Here is a 9477-nt window from a genome sequence, read left to right on the forward strand (position 1 = left end):
TAGCTTTTCTTTTGAGTGAAATGAGAAGTGATTGGTAGTTTTAAGAAGAGGAGTGGTGTAAACTGACTTTTATCTTTAAAAAGATTATTTTGCAGCGTTGAAAATAAATTGTAGGGCAAAAGGCCAAAAGCAGAGAGACCAGTCATCCATGTGAAAGGTGATGATGGCTTAAATCCGAGCATTGCAGTGGGGATGGTAAGAAGTGTTTGGTGTGAAAAAACTTTTTAGTTTGATGTAATCCCACATGTTTATTTTTTCTCTTACTTCGCTCGCGCGAGGGGATATATCAGTGAAAATCTTACTCCGGGTAATGTCCATGAAGTTTCTTCCTATATTTTCTTCTAGATATTTTATGGTTTCAGATCTTACATTTAAGTCTTTAAGCCATTTTGAATTTGTTTTTATATATGGTGTAAGGAGGTGGTCCAGCTTCATTTTCTTGCATGTGTCCGTCCAGGTTTCCCAACACCACTTATTGAACAGACTATCTTTACCCCATCGTACATTCTTGCTTCCATTGTCGTAGATTAGATGGGCATATAGGCATGGATTTACGTCTGGACTCTCTATTCTGTTCCATTGATCTATGTATCTATTTTTATGCCAGTACCATGTTGTTTTGAATCAATAAAACAAAAAGGGATCCTACTCTATGGGAAAAGATATTTGCCAATGATATATCTGATAAGGGATTAATATCACAAATCTATAAAAAACTTACTCAACTCAACTCCAAAAAAACAAACAACCCAATTAAAAAATGGGCAGAGGACTTGGGGAGACATTTCTCTAAAAAGGACATACAGAAGGCAAGAAGACATATGAAGAAATGCTCAACCTCACTAACCATCAGAGAAATGCAAATAAAAACCACAATGAGATACCACCTCACTCCAGTCAAAATGGCTATTATCAATAAATCAACAAACAACAAATGCTGGCGCGGATGTGGAGAAAAGGGAACGCTAGTGCACTGTTGGTGGGACTGCAGATTAGTGCAGCCACTATGGAAAACAGTATGGAGGTATCTCAGGAATCTGAAAATAGAACTACCCTATGATCCAGTAATTCCACTCCTAGGCATCTACCCGGAGAAATCCAAAACTCCAATTCAAAAATCTGTATGCACTCCTATGTTTATTGCAGCACTTTACACAATAGCCAAGATATGGAAACAACCAAAATGCCCATCGGTAGATGACTGGATTAAGAAGCTGTGGTACATTTATACAATGGAGTATTACGCAGCCATAAAGAAGAAAGAAATCTTATCATTTGCAGCAACATGGATGGATCTAGAGAACATTATGTTAAGTGAAATAAGTCAGAAAGAGAAAGACAAGTACCATATGATCTCACTTATATATGGAATCTAAAGAAAAGACTATGTGAATGAACTAATCAGAGTCAGTTTTGGGGACGCAGAGAAAAAACCGAGAGTGGTTAGATGGGTGTGTGGGAGGGGGTTGGGGATAAGGGGAAAGGTGAAGGGATTTGGAAGCAGCTGGTAACCACAAGATGGCCTCAGGGTTTTTCTTTTGAAAATTAATTTGGGGAAGGTATTCTATAATGTTGTAAAGATTTTGTTGGGTATCCGATGGACATGCGTCCTATTTGGGAGACCACCTCAGGGATACTGTGGATACCTGATCATGGCATTGTACATCAGAAGCTAAACATTAATGAATGCCAACTATAATTTTATATATATAATGTGATGGTTCAGTGTGAGGTCGGAGGGATAGTGGATGGGGGGAGGGGGGTTCACAGTATGAGGGATATAAATGATGAACGTCTAAGTATTACCTTGTTTTGTACACCTGAAACTAATAAATAAATTAATTAAAAAAAAAAAAAGAAGTGTTTGGATTGTGCATATATTTGGAAGATAAAGGAAAAGGAGTTTCTGATGGACTGCATATAGTGGGCACAAGGAAGAGAAAAATGTAGGCTGGATTTAAGATAGAAAGTTCTCTTAATGATTTATCCTGTCTGCCCTCCTTCCTACCACCATTTATTCATCCACCACCATTTTCTCTTTGTATATAATGCCAAGAGAGCTCCCAAGTCTAGGAAAAATTGTACTGTAAGGAAAGGAGAGTGGATTTGTGAGAGACAATGAAACAGAAGAGAGACGCATAATCCATCTGGAGAAGGAGTTCAGGAGGCAGCCCCTCCCACAGAATATTGTGGAGAACAGCTCCAACTCTAAGGGTATACAGAGGGAAGGCTTGATGGCCCCATTCTCATAATATTTAGCTCTGTGGTAGTCTTTCACAGGATGAGGTAGGTTCAAGAAATTTCCCTGAACCGGTGTGGATTTTTTTGTTTCTATGTTTTGGGGAATAGAAGGTTAGATAATGTAAAAATAAATATTGGTACTGTCTTTGAAAAAGATAAGTTTTTATCTCCTCTATGGCTGTCTCTTTCCCAGTCCTTTTAGTCATTTCATTCTCTTCCTTCTCCATGGGTGGGAATAAGCGATATTTAAATAAACTATCAAAGAATAATTGATTACTTCAGGAATTGATACTGACTTTTTCCAATGATACCTATTAAACTGACATACCTGCCTCTACACAGAAACAGCCCAGAACCACTCACCAAGGCACTCAAAATGGTTATTTGCTGAAGGAGATTATCATATAGAAAACATCTTCTTTGCCCCATTTTTCATGCCCTCCCAACATTTCTTTGCACTCTCTCTTCTCTTTCTGCTTCCCTTCCTCCACTATTACCAGCTGCATATTTGTTCATAAAACCTATTTCGAGTTTGATGCCACAAAGCCCTGTATTGTTAAACTAATTTCCTTTAAAAAGGAATTTTCCTCAAACCTGACCACATTCACTCACTCATTGACAGATGTTGCAGCCCCAGGCTGCATTTCTTGGGAGTAGGCAGAGGAAGGGAATGGATTCATTGATATCTTCTGTCAGAAGTCAGTACGCTATCATAGCCCTCCTGGGCCTTACGCAGGTACTCCTGCTTTTCTTCTGACAAGAGCAAAGGTTCCCAAGACCCCAGATGACAGCCCCTATGTTAGTACTTAGGGGCTCCGCAGACAGGTGTTTCTCTGTATATTCAGACAACAGGTGTTTGCCTGGTGCCGCCTGCCAAAAGCCAGCCAGAGTAGAAAACAAAACCCGTTTGCAAAACTGATTACTGTAATTAAGAGCAATGGGAATGCAAACGATGAAATCACATACACACTTACACTCACACTCTTCCAAATCCTCTGTCCCCTTGATAGAGGAAATGACAGACCTAGCATTACAATACACTTTTTATCCTTTCATGTTTTTTCCTTAAAAAAAAATTAAAGCATAATATGTGCATTGTACTTTGAAATGCTAACAGTCTCACTTCTTTTGGGGAGAAATTGAAATGATTACTAAGCTACCGTGTTTCTCCAAAAATAAGACCTAGCCGGACCATCAGCTCTAATACGTCTTTTGGAGCAAAAATTAATATAAGATCCGGTCTTATTTTAATATAAGACTGGGTATAATATAATATAATATAATATAATATAATAATATAATATAATATAATAGCACATCTTATGTTAATTTTGCTCCAAAAGACACATTAGAGCTGATGATCCAGCTAGGTCTTATTTTCGGGGAAACACAGTATCTTTTAAAACCATTCCTCATAAGGATTCTCAGTTAGGAGTTATATGTTCTGCTTTTGGGGATTACAAGGCAGTGTATGCTGAAAGAAGACCGCTTTTGAGGAGCTTATGATTTACCTGAGACCGTGTATACCTATAAGAAAATTGAAACAGCTCAGCAGTAATCAAACTACAATGCTTTTGGTGGTGATTTTTATCACAGTTCCATAGTGTGCCCATCGCTCTGACTCTCATCAAGAAATCGCCTCCTTTACAACCAATGAAAGTCTTGATAGTATGTGCTATATGGAGCTTCAAAGATAGGGCAGATAGCAGAATGATTTCCATAGGTAAAATCTTTTTTTTTTAAAAATCTGTGAATATGAACATATATATATATATATAGATCTATCTATCTATCTATCTATCTATCTATCTATCTATCTATCTATCTATCTATATATAATATGACTAATTCGTATACCAGGGGGGCCAAAAAAAGTCTATAAGTGGACATTTTGGTCAATGTTGCTCAAGCAGTAATTCGCCGTAATCAGAAGTGTCCGGAAACTGATGGTAACCACTTTGAGCATGTCTTGTAACTGCAGAAGTCAAATGTAACTTGTATTCATCTTTTGTTATCAGTATATATTGAGTATTACAATTTTAATAGTTTTCCCTTTCTTAAAATGTGTATACTTTTTTTGGCACTGCTCGGATCTGAGCTAGCTACTAGAATAAAAAACAAAGGGTGGTATTAGCCAAGGGAGAGGACACAGACAGATCAGAAGTCATGGACGTGATTTTCATGTTATCTATATAGGATCACAATATTCAAAATAAATTATATGTGTTATGTCCCTCTGCACCATTTTAAATCCTTTGTACATGTTACATGCGAGCTGAGGGGGAAGTGATGTGTGTAGTTTAACTCTAGCTGTTATATACTGTGATTATTAAATGCTTTTATACTGTGACTATCAAAAGAATGGGACAGGATTTTTGAGCAATTTTGCAGTGTAAAAAAAAACAACAGGAAGAAACAAAAATGACTGTTCACAAATAATTCTTCTAGAAGCCACAGGAATGGGCTGCTGTTTTTTGTTGTTTGTTTTTTAATTTTTTTAGTTAAGCTGAAATCACTTTTTGGACTTCTCAGAAAATTCCTGCTTTTAGAGAAAGTATGCAGGGAGTATTTCTCCAGAACGTGAGGCCTAAACTTTTCTTAGGAAAAAGAAATCTAAACTGAAGCAAGACATTCACATGCTATTATTGAAGATCTCTCTAAAATTTTGTGTACTTGCTCTCCAACAGTTGCATTTCCAATTTTAATCCCCCTACCCCTTTAACACTGAAGAAAATAAGCATCTTATTATGGGGGGGGGAAGCTTATAGTCTGTGTTAACTGGCTCTCAGACTTAGTCTGAAAAACCAGCTTTGATCAAATTACTTTCTGAACAAATGGCCTTTGACTGGGTTGGTGAATGGATAGCCCAGGCACTCTGGGTTTCAGCAGCTTCCTATCTGTTTATCGCGGGTACCAGGCTTGGTCTCACTTCTGTTCTGTCCCCCTGTCTCATTTGGCACAAGAAGGAAGCCCTAGAAGAGGACACTGTTCTTCCTTTCTCTCTATCCTCACCCTCATTTTTTCTTGAATGAGTGCCCATTTGCTGATGGCCTGTTTCTCTGATACAAACAAAAGATCCAGAATACTAGAACTATTCCAACAGCAGCAATTCTAATGCACCCTTTTTTCCTCTCATAGATGAGAAAAGTCTCTGATTCCCCTCCCTTCTTGTGGGGAATCAAGACTGGTTGTAAGCCTCCTCTCTGTACATACTCAGAAGTACCTCTCTAGATATTATTTGATACGGGTGTGCCAGGAACACAACCCATTACAAAGGGCAGAGTGGGCTCTATTTGGGGAAAGGGATGGTGGCATGATCTTCAAAAATGACTTTTCACTCGTGTATAACAAGCATAACTGCATCCTCTATTTTTTATAGCTGGCCATACACAGGGTAAAGGGCTTCTAGTAGTTTAAGAGCAGTCATTTCCTTGCAAGTGGATATTGTGCACTGAGACAACTGGGGACGCGTGGTGCTTTGGGATTCAGTGCATGGAGGTACCAGAAGCTAAAACAAAAACAGTCACTGGTTAGTTGGAAAGCACCTGAGTTGAGCCTTATAGTTGAGCTGTAATTGAGCTTTGAGTTACTTTCTCTCTCTCTCTCTCTCTGTCTCTCTCTCTTTTTTTTTTTTTTTTTTAGAAAAGTAACTGATTTCATTGAGCCACTTCAGGTCACAAAAAACCTCTTTCTTCTAGCAAAAGTTGTTTTGCTTTCTGACTCTATAGGTATAGAGAAGACCAGCTGCCTGTGGCCATTTCAAAACAAATGCCTCCTCAGAGGGAAGTAATAGACACTGGAGAAAGAGGAAGAGATCTAACCTCAGGACCTGCAGAATTTCCAATCATACCATCATCACCCTGCATGTACACTCTTAGTCTTTGTTTCCTTCTCACAGTGGGCCCTTCCTACCCTCTCAGCCTGCTCATTGCTCCTTTAGCCACAGGCTATTTGTTGTGTAGTCGCTGCCAATTTGGCTGGTGAGAAGCCAGGCCTGGAGGAAATAGAGGGTCCTGGCAAGAATACCGGCTGAAGGCCCAACAGGGTCAGCTTCTGATTCCTCCCACAATACAACTGTGCCTCCATTAAAAATGGTATGGAACTAGAAGTCACTGTGGAGTCACCAGGGACCTGGTTAACAAAAAGTGGTCCTACTATCCAGATACAGTCTCTGAGTACGGGTGGCAGGAATGGAGAGGGAGGACCATATGGTCCTTTAGGCCAGGATCAAGCAGCTCACTTAGGAAAACATTCTGAAAACCTCTAGGCTTTCTGTCTGCTTGGATCAAAACAAGACCAGGCAAACCTCAGAGTGTGGGCACCTCCAAGAGGGAAGATGTGGAGCCACTGAAGTTCTCTGAAAAAATGCCTGTGTGAGGTCTTGCTGGCACGGTGGCAACATGGTTCGAGAATAGAAGAGCCTCTTGGGACACTGGCAGGCACTGCCCAGGATTGCTCACTCTGTACCACTATCTACCTCTTGTCCTTCCCTCAATCCCGGCCTGATGCTTGGTGGGAAGCAGCAGGCATGCTGGCGGCCTGTCCTCGGAGCGCTGGTCTCAGGAAGCTTCTGGCCTCTGTGTACAACCAAAGGAAGGTTATAGATATTGAACTTATCCCTCGGTGAAGGAAAGCTTAAATATTGACTTCTTCACCTTGACTTCTCTTTCCTTAGGCTTTTGGGTGCCGGCCTGAGGATATAGGCTTTGAATTGATTTCTGTAGCTAGTCACTGGGTCATACCTACAACCACAGAAAACATAAGAGAAATTCACCGCCCGGTTTCCCACACAGAATTAGGAGAGGCTGGGAAAGAAGGCTCAGATATTGGGGCTGGAAAAGGTAAGCCTGAGGTGGTGGGGCTACCAAACGTGTGGTCTAGGGATAAAGGAGCTGAGATAAATGAGTCCGAGGGGATGCCCTCCCCCGCTCCAGCGGACGCACTCGCACTCGGAGTCTGGTGCCTTAGAAACTGGTGGGACCCATTAATCTGTTAGTTTTTCGGTCCTCTGTCGGCTGGCAATGGTTGAAAACTAGCCTTTGAGAAGCGTTGGCATTCTCTCTGCGGGTAGCCAGACGCAGGCACCATCTCCACAACCTTGCTTCCGGGGCTGGGAGAGCGTGGGAATTAAGAACAGCCCAGCGCCCCGGCCGTGGGTGCAAGTCCAGCGAGCCCTGGAGACCTTGGCCAGGCTCCGCCGCCTGTGAATGGACTGAGGGAACGTCTCCCGCCAGCAGGCTTTTGATGATCGGAAAGTGATGACCAGAGAAAAAGTGGTACAGGCTTCACTCTCTGTGTGTGGGGTTTACGCGCGAGTAGAGCCCGGAGTAGCCAAGACGGTGAAATGAGAATTTTTCTGACTGCAGATTTGCAGTGAACACAGGCTTAGCGAATATGGGCAGCCCAGCGGGTTAGGCAGGGCGCCGGGCATGGAGGGAGCAGCCCGGGAGCTCAGGGAGACCCGTTCCTCTCTCCTCGGAGCTGCGGAGGGACGGGGCTTGGCGGCTCAGCGCGCGGAACACGCGCAGTGTTGTCTTCTTACACTGTTCAGCTTTGCAGGTCTTTTTTTAAATGACTCAGATACAGGTTCAATCCTCATGTTACAGATTTTTAACAGTTAGTGGCAGCCGTTCTACCTGTTTACACACACCATGCCAATTTGGTTCTAAGGGAGCACATTCTTTTTTTTTTTTTTAAACCCCTAGTATCGAAGGGACCTGGGGTCTGGTTTGCCAAACTCAATCACTGAGCACAACTGGCCACTCCTTTCCGCTTGGTACGTGCTCAGCTTTTCCTTAATGCTCACCCTTTGACCCCAGAGGAGGTTGGCTGTGCACCTTGACACCCTCCAAGTTGAGATGGACTAAAAAAAGCCCAAGCAGGCACCTTGGCCTTCCTGCCTCATCCCTAGAGAAAGGTTTGATCCCCAACTGGAACTTTGCAGGGGATGAGAAGGATATAAGAATGGTTGTTTCCGTGGAGGTGGGGCTCAAGAAGCTGAAACAAAGAAAAAAAAATAACAAGAGGCCAAATCTCAGCTCCAGAAGTTCAGTCCCAGAGTGGTCTCACCTCCAGGGTTTGGGGAGGAGGCTGATAGTGCGTCTGTGGCAAGATCCACTCTCCTGATCATACAGCAGACTCCTAGGGAAGAAGAGGGGAAGAAACAAACAATTGGATTTGTTTTGGAAAAAATCTTGCCGCTTGATGGGGTAAACTGTGTGACACACAGGGGAATTTACTGATGGCATCCAGCAGCACCATTGGGCCTTAAACCCTGACAGCTTTGTACAGACCCACTGTGTGTACTTGAAGACACAGTGCCCAGGCTCAGCAGCTGACAAGTATTCACCATGGGAAGAGGTCAAGTGGACTGTCCTGAGGGAACCGGGTTTCTGTTTTCAACGACCACTTTCCGGATTGCCTTGTAAGGGTCTGTCTACTCTCTAGTTAAGCCAGAAGCATAGAGCTTGAACCTAGAACAGTGGAAAGGGAAAGGTGTTCAGCCCAGGATAGCATCTTATATAATGTGTCAGGGACATTGTGCCCAGACTGTACACATCTATGTGTGATGTGCCCTTTCCCCCCACAGAGGCTTCACTAAGTTGTCCAGCTGACTTTCTGTTTTACAGCTGCTGAGCTGTGTGTATTTCTAGCCATGGAAGATTTCCAATCCTGAAAAATCTACATGCTTTTCATTATGGAGACAGGAATCCTTAAGTGGGTACTCAATAATGGATGAGGCCATATCTTAGCATAAACCTTGGCTTATGCGAATTGACCTTATCGGTCAAAATCACAGCCTTTTCATTAAAATGACCAATGAATAATGTATCAGAGCGTAGTTTAAAGCTTCAAATATGTTTTCAGACAGAACTATTCCAAGAATGCGAGTCAGGTATATTTCTCAGATAAATGACAGTAGGGGCATTGCATACATGGAAATTCTCGGTTCTCAGGTTTCCTGAAATCCAGCGCACGCATCATTAATCATTCATTGGGGTCGGCCCTTCAGTCAATGGCAGCTCTGAGTAAGCTGAAGCGAGCTGTTAGCTAATCCTTCCTGCCAACGGGATCCTGGGGCGAGAGAGGACAACTGGACAGCCAGTCACATGTGCTGGTGCCCAGCCCCTGCCCCTCTTGCCCGGCTCTGAGCGGGTGTGTGAGAGCGTTCCCTCTCCCGGACACAGATCGATAGCTTCCCAGAAGGAAAAAACAAATTCGGCATAATATTTAGCG

Source organism: Rhinolophus hipposideros (assembly GCF_964194185.1).
Source record: "Rhinolophus hipposideros genome assembly, chromosome: 1".
NCBI classification, from domain to species: Eukaryota; Metazoa; Chordata; class Mammalia; order Chiroptera; family Rhinolophidae; genus Rhinolophus; species Rhinolophus hipposideros.